This window comes from Rhinolophus hipposideros (genome assembly GCF_964194185.1).
Source record: "Rhinolophus hipposideros genome assembly, chromosome: 24".
Classification (NCBI taxonomy): Eukaryota; Metazoa; Chordata; class Mammalia; order Chiroptera; family Rhinolophidae; genus Rhinolophus; species Rhinolophus hipposideros.
The window spans coordinates 18,775,295-18,794,720 of record NC_138070.1 but is presented as its reverse complement, the minus strand read 5'-3'; the positions used below and the strand labels follow the sequence as shown (position 1 = coordinate 18,794,720).

Genomic DNA, 19,426 nt, shown 5'->3' with positions numbered 1-19,426 from the left:
TAGCAGTAAAAATAAAGTGAGCAACTAATACAACTAATTAAAAATTTATTTGTAATACTGGTCCCATAGTTGCTACCTCCATATTCTCATGGTTTTAATTTTAAATAATCTAGAGTTACTCTGTAACTCTAGACTTGAGTCACCAACATTGCAGTCTCAGGAAAAGTAAAGAGCGCAAATCTTGTCCACATCAAGCAATTACACACAGAAGACCAACTGTTAATTTACAATCCCCATTATTGTCAAGATTGGGCATCTCTAGGTGAGCTAGCTAGAAACATGACAGCCTACAAATGAAATGTCTACTTACCAAATGATCAGTCATATTTTAAGTGTATGTCTTGGTTCTAAACACATATTCAGTTCACTGAATATTTTAACTCAAAAGAAATGTACATTGCTGAAAGAAGCTCTGTAGTTCTGTACCTCAATCACAGGATACATTTAAATCTGAAGGGCTTAAACTAAGATTCTAGCCTAAGCAAAAGAAATACAAATACACATACTATTCTCGAAAAGGTCAAACCACCTATGGTCTCTGTAGTCCTCTGCACTGCCAGAATTGGAACTTCAAAACATTAACTTGCAAAAATTGCCTGCAACCTCTTTTCCAAGGTAAAAAGGTCCCAACTCTTTCTCTTGGCCTCATATTGCTAGAAAAAGAAAGCTCACTACATAGGAACTAAGGGAATAATACAATTCAAGAAGCTAATCAACCATAAACCACAAAACATTAAATTTTATGTCTTGTACACATGAAACTCCGGCTACCAATGTTAATACTTCCAGCCATCTTGGGGCAGGGAGGGGAGGAAGAGGGAACTCTGTAGTGCTAAACATGTTTTACTTACCAACTTTTCATAACCAATTACATAACCATTCTGCTACTTAGAGAAACAAAAGAAAGTCAAGGATTCACAATGCAAGAACTGCTAAAAACATTAAATGTGAAATTATGTACTAGTTTTAAGAGTAAATTTATCCATTGAATAAGTACATGCCTACTTCCTTAATTAAAAATTTTTTTAATGATTTACAGTTTACACTGTAAAATTATTTATATGACAAATTATTCTCATTCCAGAGTGGGCTTTTTTGGGGGTGAAGCATAGTGACAAAACAGATCAGCAGTTGCCAGACAATGGGGGTGAAAGAAGGGGCTCACTCCAAAGGACCAGGAGGAAATTTTTTGAGGTGATGAAACTATTCTGTATCTTGATTGTGGTGATAATCATATGTGTTTCCAAGACTTGCAGAACTATACTCAAGAAGGGTGAGTTTTATTGTATAGAAATTACACTTTAGTCTAAAAAAATTTTAAACCATCGAATCTTAATTATTGCTCCTGAAAACTAGGACCAGATGCTTTAAACAACCAAAGCAGAAACACTAAACCTTGTTAGTTAGATCTGCTTCCAAGTTTGAAAACTCCCTTTTATTAACATTTTGTCTTGAAATCTAAGCAATATTTGTAAAGCTGTCATAAATTCCCTTAGAATTAAAAAATAAATGTATTTTTAAAAGAAAACTATTTAGTGTTTATATCCTATGTTTTAAAAGATAACGAGCTTTGTCAAGGAGTGAATAAAACCCAAGCAATAAATATTAACATCTTTTCCAGAATCATGATGATCACAACAAAGGAGGTTTCTCTTCTAATTTCTGTTCAAAAAGCCAAAATTTTACTTCACAAAACCTAAAAGAGATTTATTATAAGATCTTAACAGTTGCCGAAATCTTTAAGTGCTTTCACTTAATTAGGCAGTACAGCAAAGTGGTCAAAAGCTCAGGTCCAAGAGCTGAACTACCTGGGCAAGTTATTTAACCTCAATTTGATTCAATTTCCAAATCAGTAAAACTGGAATCAAGATACCTACCTCTGAGAATAATCCTAGACAATTAAATGAATTAATACATGTAAATAGTTTAGACTAGTGTCTGAAATACTTAATAAACCTCAGAAAGTTTTAAACTAATACAAACGAATGATATTAACAATCACCAGCTCTGTGTCCTTGGACAAATCATTTTACCTTTGTGTATCACAATTCTGCACCACAAGGTAAGAAACTTAAATTCAATGGCCTGAAGGTCTATCTATTGATACCATTCTGTGTTACTGTAATTTTACCTGAATGCACTGAACTGCCTTGCAAAAAAGGTTAAGTAGTATCCCTTTGTATAGAAAAAGCTGAGACCCAAATAAATTAAATAACTTGCCCAAGGACATAGCGAAGTGAAAGCAGACCCAAGACATGGATCAGGTATTGAGATTCCTCAGAACTGTTCTCTCCAAAAATTTTAGCCTTCCATCAGCTCCTTCTCTTCTGATAGAAACAGGAATGCAATACAACAGGAAAAAAAAAAGAAAAAACCCTCCAATTTACTCATTTTAAAAAATTCATTAAGCTATACATTTGTTTTATGCAATCTTCTGTATTTTTGTTTTACACCATAATTTAAAAAGATAAAACATGTTTCAACATTAAATGTATTCATGTATGAACAGAAGTAGCAGAAAAGTTAGAGGCTAAAGAGAGATCAAGTCAGCTGATAATGGTCATTAAAATTTTGTGAGGGGGTAAGTTTTAAAACTGAAGTATAATATCACATACAAAAAAGTGCACATTAAGTATACAACTCAACGATTCTCATCACCTGAAAACAACCGTGAAATCAATCAGCTCGCAGATCAAGATACAGAACATTACCAATACTCCTACTGTCTCCCTTGTGTTCACTGCCAAAGACAACCATTATTCTGATTTCCATTACCATCTATTAGTTTCGTCTGTTTTTTAAACTTTACGGAAATGGAATCACACAATATGTTGTCTTGTGAATGGGTTCTTTCATGTATGCTTTCATTTTTCTTCTTGCTGGATAAAACGAACTCAAGGTGAGCCAGATAGTAAGAAAGGTTCTCTCAATACTATCAAATATTCAAATTTAAACCATAAATCATTCTCAAAGCAAACCATTTCTCAAGCAATAAAAACCTAAGATACTGATTTATTTAAAATCAAATCTAGCTGGTATTTCCTCTCTCCCCAATGAGATTTCTGAGACAGAAATTTTCAGTTACTTTTAGTTGGAGAAAATAGAGACCTAAAATGTCTCAATAAATATTATATTATTTTTTCATCAGTAAAATTAGAATTGTAACCTTTTTTAAAAAAGCAAGACAGAAGAAAAAGGGTGAAGAAGTCATGAAGAGATCTAATCCTCTTAAAATTACATTCTTTAATTTTGCTCTTATATATAGGAGTTGATTAACTATAGCCAACACCAAATACAAAAAATGTAAAAATGTGGTTTGCACTAAAATATATCATTCCAACACCATTTTGATAGCACTGCAACAAAATTTTTAAATAATTGCTTTTATTTTCTCCTGAGATCTCTTACTGCTAATCTACATCACTATTTCATATTAAGAGTCCATAATCTGTGCTTTCCAACATGGCAGCCACCAGATATGTGGCTATTTCAAGTTAAATTAATTCAAATTATCTAAAATTCTAAAATTTAGTTCCTTAGTCGAACTAGCCAAATTTCAAATGTTCAACATGTACTGGAGTGTAGATCGAAAGACAAAAGAAATCATCAGAAGAAGTTCTAATATGCTGTCTCATCTCCCACTCACTCCTAGTCCCTTATTATGCTAAAATTAATCTAAGAAAATGGTAATCAATGACTAGTATGAATCACCAAATCCAATTATTTTCTTAGTCCTCATCTTCCTTCATCTCACTCAAACTTAACTTCACTCATTTGGAATCCCCCCTTCTCCTTAGCCTCCACTATGCCTCATTAACTTAATTTTAAGTTGTTTTTTGTTTGTTTTTTAATTCTATAATCTTCTCCCACCCCACCCCCTAAATGTGATCCTCAATCTTCAGCTCTTCTGAGTTCAAGATCTCATCCAGATAAGGCCTATCTTTCCTCCTACATCAAATTTTCTATCTCCAAGCTCCTGCAGAATATTTTTACTTATATATTCCCCAACCTCAGTGTTAAATGTGTGAAGGGTTTCATTTTAGTCATTTTCCAAAACCAGCTTCTCCTCCCAATTCCACATTTCTGTACTGTCACTATTCTCCAAGGCCCAAAACCCATCAACTTTGAATCATGCCTCTATCCCTCCTTCAACTATTTCACAAATGTTTGTATATTTTCCTTTAGGGTATCAACTAGCAGTTTGCTGCATTAATCTAGCCACCTGAATTTCCACCTTGCCACCACCTTAATTCCGGTCCATATTACCTAATTCTGAGTCAATATTCTTCACTGCTTTCCAATCTTTCTCCCAATTATGCACACTGCCACCAGACACATCTTCCCCCAAATTGCCTCTGATCTCAAAAGCCTAAACAGGCTCAGTACAGAGAAAAAACAAAACTCACACTTTAATGATTTAATTTTAACAATTTATAGCAAACACACTTTACAAATTTGTCTTTGAAACCTCTATCTTCTATTCTGTGCTAACAAAACTAAAACTGTTCCCCAAACACAACTTTGTGTTCCTTACCTATATAAAGCTGGGGTTCCTCCTAATCTCTATTATAATTAGTTGTTTTGTATTATGAAGCCATTCATCTCAGCACCTCTTACATAGCACCCATTTTGAACAGACCTAAGTGAAAAGACCAAGAATAAGGAAGTCACAGATATACACATTGGTTTAGCTTTAATATAAAAGCATCCATATTAATTGCATGCAATTCTATTCCCTAAGATTTTATTCTGCAAAATTATTTCTAGAGAAATAATCCTACAGTTGTTCAAAAGTATAAAGTGCAAGAATATCCATCACAAATAGCACTTTTTGTAATAGGGGAAAAAAGCCCCAAAAGAAAAAAAGAAAAAAAAAAAAAATATATATATATATATATCCCGAAATCTCCATCAGTAAGGGACCAGATAAATAATTGCAGTGTGTCTATAAAATGGGGGAAAAAAACGATGAAGTCCTTAAAAATTGGGTAAATCTAGGGAGTAGCTAGTTAGCTCAGTTGGTTATAGCCCAGTGCTCTTAACAACAATGTTGCCAGTTCGATCCCCACATGGGCTACTGTGAGCTGCGCCCTCCACAACTAGATATAGTTGTATAGATATAGATTGAAGCAACTACTTGACTTGGGGCTGATGGGTCTTGGAAAAACACACTTAAATCAATAAAAGTTAAAAAAAAGAGAGAAACTTTGAGGTAAATTTACATTTTGTAATACAGTAAAATGTCTGTAACATACTATTACTACTGGGAGAAAAAAACAAATTGTAGATCAGCATATACAGCTTGATCCTATTAGAGGGAAATTTTTAAATCTATAAACTGAAAACACTATCAACAGGACTAAAACTGTTTTATTCATACAACTGGATACTATTTAGCTATTAAAATAAATGAAGTAAATATACATGTATCTACATAAATTTCAAGATTTTCAATTGCAGAATACATATACTAAGGTACCATATAAATTTGAAACAATAATATTACATGTTAAATACAAAGACACTTGTAAGAAGACTATAAGACCATGAGCTGAAAAAGATAAATAACCTCTGGATAATGTAAATAGGATCTAAGAGGAGAGCAAAAGGGACTCAACTGTATATTTTAATTTTAAGAAATAAATATAAAACACCTTTGAGGCAAATCTGACAAGATGTCAACATCTAATATCTCAATCAACATCTATTAAATTAAGTACATGGTGTTTGTTAAATTTCTATATTTTTCTAAATTTCTGAAATATTTAAATTTTACTTTTAAAAAAAGAAAGCCAGAGTTGTGGAATTTGGGAACAGAGGAAGATGGGTTTGGTAGACTTCTACAGGGTATTTTTTTTTAACAAGCCTGTTATTCTTACTATAAATTTTCTAACTAAAATAATTCCCATAAACTTATACTAGTACCTACCTTTATTACCTTGATTTCTCAACTTTAATCTTATTCTTTACAAGAATAAAGTCAGGGCAGATAATTACAGATGTCTTACCCCAGAAACCTAACATTCTGAATGATATATCATCTATTTACACAAGCATTTAAGAGACTATAATGTGCAGTAAACTAACAGCAAAGCTAACTGGCCTTATCTAAACACTTAACCTCTATAGGATATATTACACAGATCTTCCTACAATATCACCAGATGAGTATATAAACTTACAGTGGCCCAACTCCCAGCTGTATATTAACACCAAAACTCCAATATGACCATATTGTCATAAAAGTAGTTTATCTAAGTATCTTCCAGTTCAAATTACACATACAAAATCCGTATTACATGAGTTGCTATAATCCCACTTGATATTTAAAATACACACACACAAGGCTAAGAACTTGCTCAAGTCCACATGGCAAGTCAGCAGGACAACTGGGAATTCCGGCTCAGTCCTGTGTTTGGAACTCATAGAATCTGATTTTTCTTTTTAAGGTGTCATTCATAATCCTCAATCAGCTCTTTAGGAAGAGAAAATTTAGTTGGAGGTCCTCTTGGGTTTAACCGTGGTCAAAGCAGACTGTCCCAGTCATAGTGGAGCTTACAAATGAGAGTTCAAATCAGCCTGCCTGTCCCATTCCTCCCATACCCCTTCCTACAACTGCCACTCTGCTTAGGAACTAGAGCCAGTTAACGACCTACTTTCTGACTCGTGACTATGACTTAAACCTTCACAAGACACCCATGAAAACTAAAGACATTAAAATACACTTTAAAACAGCAGTTTTTCTTACTTATAAGAGTAATACATGCTCATTATAGAAAATTGGGAAACTACAGGAGAATATGAAGCAGAAAACAGTCACACTATCCCACCAGCCAGAAATTAATCACTATTAATATTTCCATTCCTGTCTTTCCAGGGTCTCTCTTATGTATAAATATGCTATTAGTTCACTTACTGAACAGGGTTTTAAGTACAACAGAACAAAGGGAAAATAACATACTAGTTCTTGGAAAGACTAATTCTCTTCAGTATTTTCAGAGTAAGCCAAAACCATGTGTACAGGGAACTGGAAAGAATGAAACAAATAAGAGATATCATACTTGCTCCTTCTCATTCACCCCATGGCAAACTGATGTCCATGCTTTGAGAATCATTATATACCTAAAGACTAATGAGTATGTTTCCTTTTCAAATAGCAGCCTACCACATAAATTACACACACACACACACAGTCTTGCCAGTAGGAGACACACACAGTAAAAGGAATTACATCAAGACTACTTTTTTTGTCACCTTGAAACTACCCTTAAGAAAAGGTAAAAGGATATCTGAAAGGCTGATGTAAAATTAATGACCTCTCCCACAAAAGCATTTTCTGTGCATATCAGATGAAGGAACAATCTAACTACAGAAAATGTAAGTGTTGGTTCTACAATGCTATAATTTGTTTACAGGTGTAAATAAATATGTAAGTATTTAAACGGTCCATAAATATTGATAGCTTACTCTGTACTAGACAGTCTATTAAGTGCTGGGGAGTGAACAACAGCCATGAGACTATAAAACTTCTGCAGGGTTACTCTATCTCTTTAAATATGATGTCAAACACTAGGCATGTAGCCCCAAAGGAGTCACAACATCCCTGATCAAATGATGCTCTCAAATCCTTTTGAGGTTCTAAAGATATGTATGAAAGAACCTTATAAATCATGGTACCCAAGGTAAAATGGGATACCTGGCCTTTTTTCCAAAGCACTGCATATAGCAATCATCTTCAATATAAATTATCTCATTTCTTTTAACTGGCAAAAAATAGTCATTCGAGTTGCTCTTTTCATAATATCTAAGACTTCAATATACTCTTTCTGACAATGACCCATATGAAATAACTGAAATTAAGTTCCCCATTATGAGAAGAGAAAGGGAGGCTCATTTTTCTAGTGCAAAAATCTCTATTTCCCAACTTCATAACTTATGGGGGAGGGGACATCAAAAGCAACTTAATCAAACTTAAGAAAAAAGTTACCTTTTAATCTAAGATTCATCATGGAAAGTTTCGGCCCAAGAAACCATTTTTTAAAAGTTAAAGACTTAGGCTCTTCTAAATGGCGTTAGAGTGACAGGTTAATTGTGGTACTTTGCAAACAAAGGAAAGCAAGTAGCAATTATTCATCCCTTTATTCAGTCTCCAAAACCTAAGCTCTTGGAAAATAAGGATATGTTATAACCAAACTGCTTTCCATAAAGCATATAAACTCATTTCGACTGTTCCCTGTCCTATCATTTGTCCTTTCCAAATTCAGCCACCTCAACAATGACAAAAGATATCAAACTGATGCTTTGTGAGGGCAAACATGATTGCCCTTATTGCAGATATGACTCTCAACAGCATGGAACACTTTAAAGACTACCGTGTTTCCCCAAAAATAAGACCTAGATAAGACCGGGTCTTATATTAATTTTTGCTTCAAAAGATGCATTAGAGCTGATTGTCCGGCTAGATCTTATTTTCGGGGAAACAGGGTATCATAATCCAACTAGGCTGGACTATCTGCAGAACTAGTGGAAATGCCCAAAACCAGCCATCCATAAAAGCCCAACACTGTAAATTTAAACAGTCTAAAGCAGTGATATCCAAAGCAGAGTATAATACACCTCAAGGGGTACCCAAGATGCTCCACTGGTGCAAAGGAGAAAGATATTTGGGCTTTATTTTTAATACTCCTCCTTGTTCATTTTTCTTGGTTTATATTTCATAAGGTAAACTATACATATTGTTTGTAAATTAAATGAATACTTAAGGATTGAGGATTAATGCTCAAAATTTTACTGTTGGGATGAGCAATCAAAAAGTTTAGAGACTACTGGTCTGGTCTGAAGTACTCCTTATCATCTGTCCCTTCCACAATTAAACTGTAGATGCTAAGACCTGATATTGAAAAAAAGAACATAGGAAAACTATTTCCAAACTACTTTAATCTCCCACCAACAAGCTGAAAGATAATAAATCACTAGCAAGAACATGTGGAACTGGACACTAGTATATTGTCTGTCAGTGAGACTTCAAATTAGACATCTATCAATAGGACACTTTGAGTACATTCAAATTTAAAACACACATACTCTTTACCCAGATAAGCCCGCTTTTAGGAATTTAGCCTAAAGAAATAGCACAACTGTACAAAAAGTCCAAAGGAGTGCATCACAGCACTGTTTAAAGAAAAAACTGAAAATGTCCATTAACAGGAATTGCTGTAAACTGAGGAATGCATATCACAGAACACTAAATATTCTATTAAGGGAACATCAATTTGACACGGAATGTTGTTTTCTTTTTTAAGTATTTCAGTAGATACTGTTTAGGAAAAAAGGAAAAGAACCAAATTTTACATCTATGTGGGATTATGGGTTATCTCGACTTTTCTTTGTTCTCCTGGGTTATCTCAATTCTTGGTTTTTGTAGGGATTTTTTAATTTCCATATGGACTACGCATTATAGCTTTCATAATAAAAATAACAATTTCATTTTAAAATTAAAAATGAAATTAAAATTTACTATAGCCCTGTAGCACTTCCAAAAACTCTTTGTAAACACTACTTTGTCCCATGTGGTTATGGAATCTGTCTAAATACTTCACAATTATAGATTTTTCTTGTAGAAAAATGATATGCATGGAACAAAAAAATAAGAACTACTCTATTTCAAGTTAGCCATCTTGTCTTTATGCCAATTCCCGCCAAATATGTTAAGATTAACCAATATACTCACACTTACTACTACTCCTTACATTTTTTCCAGATTATAAATCTCTGGATAAGTCAGAGAACTAAATGAATTTATATTTCCCTTCTGCAACTAAATTACAAAAGCATTAGCTAAAAAAACAGAAATTAAATTTAGAACCCGGAGAAATGAAATCAGGAAAACTTGCTATCTCTCATAATGAAATCATTCTGAACATTGTGTGAAGACACAAACAGGCACAGAATAGATGCAGGCCTGGACATATCCAATATGATGCCCTGTAGTGGTCAGCACCAAGACAATTCCTCGGTAATTACCAAGCAGTGCATTTAAAGAAAGAGTGCTTAAGAACGTACATTTTGTCTTAACTTTCGTTCATTAAATCAACAATTTATAACAGAGCTATGAGATATTTCAGCCTTAACAGGGTAGCTTTAATTTAACCCAATTTCACAATTTCCTTGTAGCTTATCACTTGTTTTATGCCTTACTATTTTGTAAGACAGTCACCCTAACTGCAAAGCACAGGTACCACGTCCCTAAGCAATTGCTTCAAAGTTTTACCACCACTCAAGAAAAAAATGCATTTTTCATCGAAACCCAGTAAACATATAAACATATTTAAAAAAAAAAAGTTTCCCAAATCAATACTTACTTTTAACATTTGAGATGTGCTGATATTTCTATTTCTTCTTTAATGTTGTTTTTTAAATCACCACATTGATTTCATTACCCTATAACGCTGCCACGGGCCATTCAGAAAAAATAACACTAAAACTGTACACAGAATGCACTGAACTCCTTGACCCTACCACCTTCCACCACAGCACCAATACAGCAAAATGGGTGAAATCTAGCAAGTCTATTCCAAGTGCAAACCTTAGCACAAATGTGAGACATCCCAAATCCCTCTGAAGTTCCTGCAACACTGTGACTATTCCTATTGGCAGATGGGACACAAGAGTTGAAAGGTTTTTCCCGGCAGAGTACAGAAGCGGAAATCTTTTCTGTTGCCATATCAGTTACATTAGTAAATTCTGCACTTGACAACACGTAGCAAGTTTACCATTGCTCCACAAGCCAATTCTTCCAAGAAAATAAAACACGATTCTAATACAATAGAACTCTAATATCATCCCCTTACATTTTTAAATTACTGTCCGTTGTTTTCCATATACACCGTTTCATTTGATCCTCCCTGACACATTTTGAGATAAACAGAGAAGTTGCTCTTCTTCCTTTTAGTAATGAGGGAATTGAAGTTCAGAGGGGTTATGTGGCTTGCCAGAAACAACACAGCTAATGTGGAGCACAACCCAAGCTTGAACACAGGACTTACTCATCTATCCACTCTCATGCTACAACCATTTCCATTTTGAACATCTGGTACAAATACGAACTTTAAAAAAAGTATGTTAAATTTCTAGATACAAAAGTGAAGATGAAAGCATGATACCAATATTGGTATCATAAAATTAAGATTAAAAATAGTAATGAATGTTAACAATTTTGGTAACCTCTAGGTTTACGGGGCTAGTTCAATCCAATACAGATTGGATATCATACTTTGCCTAAGTCAAAGTTTCACTGATTATAAAATTACATATAAATTCATCATAGAAAATTACAGAATTGGGTGATGTGTACAAAACAACTAGCCACATAAATTGCACAAACTACCCCTAAACCATCCTTAACCTTGTGGCTTCCTACTAAATTATGAAGTTCCCTATGTGAAATCCATTTTGATTTCAACATTAAGTGAATTACAACAGCATAAGCAGGTTGTTTCTGCATAATACTTGCAACACGCACTCAATTCCAGAGCACTTTTGGACAATGTCTAAAATCCATAAGCTAAAAGCAGAAACCAAGACGGAACTTTTTTTTTAATTAAAAAGGTTCATGTACCTATGAGATGAATACCACATGACACAATTACAAATTATTAAAGATTTGCTGAATCGGGCTGGAGAAACTACTTGAGATTAACAAGTAGAGGCCTTTAATTGTATAGATGAGAAAACCCAGGCCCAGAGAAGTGACATTCCCAACAGTAATCACACAGTCAATTAATGACACAAACTTTCTGCCAATCTATGGCTTCCCATTATTCTAAATGCCTCTGTATTTAATAAAATGTGGTCCTAAAAAAGTCACTAACACCTAAAAAATTTAGGACACATTTTTTAATGACACATTTAAGACTCAAAAACTAAGGGACAGGATGGTGGATAATGACAGTCTTTAGAAAATAAAATCTCTTGAAGGACTCAAGAGTACCAAACATGGGCTGAAAACTGGCTTTTTAATCCAATGCAAGATCTCAAGTAGCTTTTAATAACCAATGTCACCAACCACCATATCCCAGCTCAATACCGTTCATTTACTCAACAAATGTCTGAGGGCATAGTATATGCTGGGAACCCAACCTAGGTACCGGAGACTCAGAGGAACAAAACAGACATGGCCTCTGGTTCTTGTAGTGCGCAACGAGGTGCACTTCTCTAAAAATACTACTTCATGATTTGACAGGATATTTACCAAACTCCTTCACTACCCTACACCAACTATAACAACATTTCTGCCAACTCTTACAAACTTATAACAAACCTCACCACACCCCCTCCTGCAACATGAATACTTCCTTCATAACTCAGCACTCCACTTTACCACAGAAGGTGTTAACCAGAACTACAACAGATTTAAAACTGACTTTACCACTCCTCATGACCTAGGGCAAATTTCAAGAACTTTTCACAATTCACACTAAAGCTTTCTACCGTGTTTCCCCGAAAATAAGACCGGGTCTTATAATAACTTTTGCTCCAAAAGACGCATTAGGGAGTATTTTCAGGGGATGTCTTACTTTTTCACGTACAACAATCTGTATTTATTCAAATACAGTCATGTCATCTTCTTCTAGAACATCGTCATAACGTACTAAATGCATCCGTCTGTCTGACGATCTTAACTGGGGCTTATTTTCGGGGTAGGTCTCATTTTTGGGAAAACACGGTATTTCACAACCCTTGTCTCAAAAGACTACTAACTCACCCACCCTATCTTCACTTTATTAGAAACCTGAGTCAGAAGGTTTAGGAGCAACCATGATGTTGGGAGGCACCTTTGGTGGACCCCCTGTGGCCCAGAAGTACACTTACTGTCTCTCCCTCTCTACTTCTTTCCTCTGATTCTTCCATATAGTTCCAGTCAAGCAGCACCTAATTTTATCAAGTGTGTTCCTGAAGCCTTGCAAAAATAACTTTGGGCAACAAATCTGTTTCCCCTCCATAAATCCATTATATTAGGAGGTGCTCAATTTTCAGCTTCAAGTTTCTCGGGCTTCCCCTTCTTCCCTACCGCTCAAATTCTTAAAGATCTATAAACAAAAGTGCTCTCTCACAAGTTGAAATCAATGAGAATCTTTTGAAATACCAAAAGTGACCTAAAAGCAGTTCAGAAACCTGGCTCATCAGAATCATTCAGGAAACTTTCTAAGGATGGATTCCCAGGCCCAATCGTTCAGAAATTTTATTTCACCAGGTCCTAAGTGAAGCCCAGAAAAATCAGCATTTCAGGCAGCCCATACTATTTCTGATGATCAGTACTTAACTACCAGTAAGCACTGAACTGAAGAACCTGGCCTACAAGCTGAGAAACTCGGTCCTCCTATGGCTTGCCATTAACTAACCACAAGTAGGGCTGCACCAGTCACATGAACTGCTCTGGGTCATCTGAAAATGAGGGAGGTAATTAGAGCTGAAAGAGGCCTTCATAGGCAGCCAATCCAGAATTCTAGAACCCTCCAAATTTCGTTTAATATCACCTATCTGACTGCGCTTACTCAGAACAGTGTTAATTCTGTAAACTCTTCTACCCACCCAAGTCACAGGCCCTAGAAGGGAAGACTTTCTGCATGCCACCAACATAACTTACTTGGTCTGCCAGCAAAAATAACACGATCATGACTCTTGCCCTACAGAAACAGCCTTGAATCTGAAAGGGGGAGGTCCCTGTCCCCTCTCCATGTACAAATCACAAGCATTTTGAATAAAAAAAAAAATCATCTCTTGTAATTCAACCCAAGCTTCCCATGGCATCATCTTCCACAATATGAGAAACTAAGCTGAACCTCAACTAGAAGAGTATGCGCACTTTTTTTTTTTCATTGTGAAAAAAAACAGATACTGCCAGATTAACAGAGCGGCTATCAACATACCAAAACAGTCAAGAATTTAGGCCTCGGTTTGGAGAAGACCCCTGAACATCAATACCTCACGTGCAAAACTCCCAGGTGAGATTATCAGATCCCAGAGGAGTTTTCTAAAGTGAAATTGGTCCCATTATTTACCCATAAAATTTACTCCCATTATTTTGATTTTGAGGTTAAGTTTCCAGTCCAAAGTCCAACCAGCAATGTGATCTGAGGGGTCCTAAGCCGCACAATGCAATACATCAAGCAGCACGATGTCCACCTAACAAGTAACACTGTCATCTTTTGCGGAGCTGTTTGACCAGTGTTCCCTGAGCTTTCTCAACCGCCTCCGAACCATCCTTCCCACCCAAGTACTACCAGGTCAGGAGGATGCCCTGATACAGTCAGGCGGCCACTCCTCCTTCCCACAAGTCCCGGCCCGCACCGCTCGCGCCGGGGGCTCCGCCGGCCCCGGCCTCCGGCCTCCAGCCACAGTGGGCTTCCAAAGACCTGGTCGGTGCGAGGGGAGCACACTCACCTCCCGGGGGAACGCGGGCATTTATCCGGACGCTCCGGGAGTAGCACTTCACATTCCTAGCCCTATGGGCCCGTCCCGCCAGGTCCGGGAAGGCCGCCCCGGCCCGGGACCCCGCCTCCCCGGCGCCGAGGGTCCGGGCCGAGCCGGTCCCGGCCGCTGCGCTCCCACTCCCCGCGCCTCCCACTGGCGGCCGCGGCTGCCGCCCACAACACCCTTCTCTGGGCCACGCACGCCGTCCACAGCCCCCCGCGGGCCGCCGCCTCCTCCAGAGGGTGACAGCCGCCGCGCCGGGGCCGAGGCCGGCCCCTCCTCCAGCTCCTCCTCAACCCTGGAGGAGACGGGGGGGGGGGGGGGCGTCTTACCGGGCGGCAGGACATGGCGAGGCCCGCCACGGCACGGCCTCCTCCGCCAACCCACGAGGCTCCCAGCCAGGGCCGGCGGGGGGCAGCGCCTGGGCCGCTGGAGCGTCTGGTCTGGTTGCTCCTCCGCCGCTGCCGCCTTCTCACAACCACAACAACATGGCGGCAGCGGCCACACAGAGCGCGCTCCCGACGCCGAGCCGGGCCGCGAGCGGGGGCGCGCGCGCACGCTCGGGCCCTCAGCTCGCGGTCGGGAAAGGGGGCGGGCCGTCGCGGGCGGGGAGAGGGCGGGGCACGGGCTGTTGACCACGCCCAGGAGGTGGGCGGGGCTGCAGACCATAGGAATTCCCGCCGCGAGGGGAAAGGATAACTGAGAAGTTCAGCTAGAGAAGGAGGGAACAACCGGCGGGAAGTGGGCGAAGAATTAAAACCGAAGGTGGTCCTACAGCTCTGGGGAAGACATCTTTTCCTAGCTCTATAGCCCAAGACAACGCCTCACCCTACTTAACCAGTAAAATAGAATAGTACATAGTATCTTTCACCTGTAGTTGCGGTGAGGCTAAAACTAATTTAAGCATGTAAGTTTAGTGTCCCCAAGATTCTACTTAGAATATGATTTCAAACAACTTTAACTAAAGTTCAGCTGGAGGAAGTGAGTTCTCAAACAGAAAAATAAATTGTAACCTATCCACAGTAGCCTACAGAAGAATTCTACATACCAGGACTGAATTACCTTAGGCCCTAACAGATTCACCTCCTTGGAGTTGCATTTTAGCATTATAATCTTGACTTTTCTGGAAAATGGATGAGGAACCAGTCAAATGAAATCTATCTTTGTATCTGTTGTATTGTCTTTTCCACAGCACTCTCTGCAATGATTTATCCATTATTCCTGTTTACTGTCTATCCATGCCAATGTAAAAACTACTCAAAGATACAGATCTTGTTTTGTTCACCATATTATCCCCAGCACCTAGAACTGCACATGACAAGCAGTGGGGAGTCAAATTTCTTGATTAACTGATAGCTAATATTGATTTATACAGTTCATCTAATTGAATCTTCACAGTTTTAATAGATAGATACTATTATTATCTCCATTTTGCAAATGAACAAGCTGCAGCCCAGAATAAGCTGCACTAAAACAAAATTCAAATCCAAACTCAACTAACAACAAAAGCTATGCTCTCAGCCACTAGGCTGTAGAGCCCGCTGCATGGCATCGCCACATAAAATAAAATCCCAAGTAAGAAATTACATTAGAATTCAAAGTTAGGAAAGGCTTTGTTTTGCTCCCACAGAAACAGGTGTGCTTCCTTTCTAATAATTAGTGTTATACAGCTAATTGTGTGTCTTTTCACTATGGCTTCCAGAAAGCCCAAGGCTAAATTTGAAGCTCAGTAGTAGCCTAATATTGGTGCTTCAGGACTGCATACTAATGGTGGGTTCCCTACCACCACCACCACCAACTTTGTACCTTTATTTATATTTTGCTGTCCTCATTTCCCCCATTATATGATTAGAGTCTTTATGAAATGAGAGAGGAAATAGTAAGTACAGAGAATACGGGAATGAAAAACAAAATACAGGTTTTCCCACCTGTTTCCAAATGTTGGATAAAATAAGGTTCCCATCAGTTTCCGACCCTCTGGGCACACGTTCTGCTTCCCAAACCTCTGCTCAGGCAAAGGTTGAAGGATGAATTGCCATAGTTGAGTGGCTTCTGATTGGATCAAAGCTAGCACCTGACTCCAGAACAGCTCCCCCAATGAGGTGGCCCAGAGCAAAGATTCAGCCAATGGGTTATCGACATCCACTCAAACAATCCGCAGTAATCCATAGGACAGAGCGGACTGTTGGCATATTACTTTGACCTCTTTGGGGGCAGAATACCACCGTATTTGCCTTTTAATCTGGGCTAAGAAATTTTAAACTGAATCTTCAACTAATACATAAAACGTGGGAGAAATTTCTCTGTGTCCATAAAAATCACTATTTGCACTTTCTCGTTCTCATTAATAGCTAATATGGATTGGACCTTAAGATGTGCTGATGTTATCTGAGTGTTTTATATGCATATCTAATGTAATTATAACAACTCTTTGAGTAGGTATTGTTACTCTTCCGCATTTTACACATGAGTAGGTGTAAAGGTCAGGATTTGAACCCTGACGATTTGATTCTGAGAGCACTCTTTTAAACGTCACACTACGTCTCATCTCCACTGCTGCCAACCTGTTTACTATTAAAGCAGACAGTAAATTGTCGCTACCTAAGAGAAAACTGCTGCATGGCCTTGAAAATTCACTTCAAGAAGAAGGACCTAGGAAGAAGCAGTGGAAAGAAAGTCTGGTCGGAGTCTAATGACTTAAATTTGAGTGCGTCCGCTGACTTGTTCCTTATTCCCCTTTTCTATGCCTCAGTTCTCCCATTGGCCCTGTGGGGTCCTAATCACTACTTTACTCACCTCATAGAGCTGTGTAAGGTTCTTTAAGGTAATGAGTTTGGAAACTTTTTATAACCTATGAAAAGTCAAACCAATGATAGGATTGGGGGTACAGGGTGGGGCCTTTGGCTGAAGACAAAGCCCTAAACTTTGTGCAGTGAGTCAAGAAAAGAGATAGAAAACTAATCCAGGCTCAGTGAGAGCTTCTAGCTGCACTGTTTCTCATGTGAGGGCCCCCCTCTACCCTCCTGACTTTTCTCCCCTCCTCATGATACTCTTTCAGCCTCCTACCCCTCTGCTATTTCCAAAGCCGAAAATGTTCTTCCAGCTGTTCAGGGACACTTTGAAGTAGCCTAAGACAGATGGAAAGGTTAATTGATGGAGGCTTCCTAAGGTCATGCAGGGCCCGTAGAAGGCAGGAGTGCCTCAAGCCCCCAAAATGCAGCCTTCCCAAAGCTAGGTCCTGCTGCTTAATGACCAGTTATTTACCCTTCAGTGAGTGCTTTGTATGGATTATACCCCAACTCTCCTAACCCTTCAGCATCTCCTTGGCCTCCCAGCCCAGCTAGCAGACAGGGGTAACTGGGCCTCTCAGCTTTTGAGGAGCCACATTCCCAGGGTCAGATGGAAACTAGAATATGACCCACGTTTATTCAAATCTGCAGGGATTTTCCAGGCACCACACCACCGTTACTGCTGGGATGGGTCAACTTAACTCAAATTCAGCATAGAGCAGGGGTCCTCAAAGAGTGGTCCATGGGTTCCTGGGAAGTCCTGGGACTCTTTCAGATGCCCATATAGGTCAAAACTATTTTAATAATAACACTAAGAAAAATTTTTTTTACCACATTGACACACTGATGGTGCACAAGCAGTGTTGGTAAAATTCCTGGCACAAATCAAGGCAGTGGCAACATCTGTACTAGTAGTTATTGTCTTCTTCACTAATATTCACTGATAGTCATCAAAATGCCAGTTTCACTTAATAATGCCTTTGTCAAAGCAGTAAAAAAAATAATTTTATTAACTCTAGACCTTTGAATACAAGTCTTTTTAATATTCTCTTTGATGAAACGGAAATTACACATAAAGAACTTTGTTTCACTGTTTTATTGAGATAAAATTCAACTAGCATAAAATGAACCATTTTAAAGTGATCAATTCAGTGGCGTTATAGAACATTCACACTATTGTGCAACCACCACCATCACCCAGTTCCAAAACACTTTCATAGCTCTAAAATAAAACCCCATACCCATTCATCAGCTACTTCCCACACAAAAAGCACTTTTGCTATGTGCAGAAGTAGGATGATTGTCTCAAGGAAAAGCACTTGAGCAATTGTTTGAGTCTCAAGCTGAACTAGCCTCTTCTTAGGGGAAAAGAGGGTGTAAAAAAAGCCTATTTTTACTTTACATGAAAGAAAGGTCAAAATGCAAACTACACTTATTCCGACTTGGATATTTGGCAGATGTTTTCTCAAAAATATATGAAATGAGCTGGTCACATCAAGTAAAACAGCTGATAGTGTTTGTTGCAAATGACAAAATTTGAGCTTAATTAGAATTTTGGAAAACTTGAATGTTCCACCATGAACCTGACAACTTCCCAATCCTTAATGTCTTTTCTGCTTATAACGGTAGTAATATTAACTAAAGTAAATTTTTGGTATTGTATATGAAATATGTCAACATTTGGAAAAACTGTATAACCCAATGAACCAATATTTTCCAAATGACCAGTGCATGATCAAATCATGCATGAATAAAAGATTCATTCAAAGAGCAAGATAAACTGATGGATTTTGGTATAACTGAGTACAAAAATTCATTCATATGAATCTATGCAACTAAACTTAAAGAAACTACTACTTGTCAAGTTTTAGTGTAGTATCAAATAAGAATATCCACAATTATCTGAATTGTACGAGGCTGGATTATCTTCATGTATGTAAACAAAATCAAATTGCCACAGACAATGCAGAAGCAGATATGAGAATGCAGAACTCTTCTATTATGTAAAACTCTAATGAGACCTACAAATGTGTAAAACAATGCCATTCTTCTCACTAAATATTTTGGTGTTAGAAAATATAGCTATTTTTCATAAAAATATGTTATTTATGTTCATATGTCACAGGTTTACAATATTATTTTTCAAATCCTGTTTTTTTAAGATT

At 37.8% G+C, this 19,426-nt stretch overlaps 1 protein-coding gene across 5 annotated transcripts in view; it reads right to left on the bottom strand.

Annotated features, from left to right (window-relative positions):
* The window catches only part of MTMR3 (myotubularin related protein 3), a 130,211-nt gene extending 115,164 nt beyond the window's left edge, over nucleotides 1-15,047 (bottom strand). For 3 of the 5 annotated variants that reach the window (XM_081037620.1, XM_081037621.1, XM_081037622.1), the window contains exon 1: nucleotides 14,805-15,003. The gene's annotated coding sequence lies outside the window, so the exon portion shown is untranslated. Of the gene's footprint in view, nucleotides 1-14,442; nucleotides 14,490-14,804 lie in introns of those variants that run through there. The other 2 variants (XM_081037618.1, XM_081037619.1) reach the window with 2 other exon arrangements.
* Nucleotides 15,048-19,426: the final 4,379 nt, after the last annotated feature.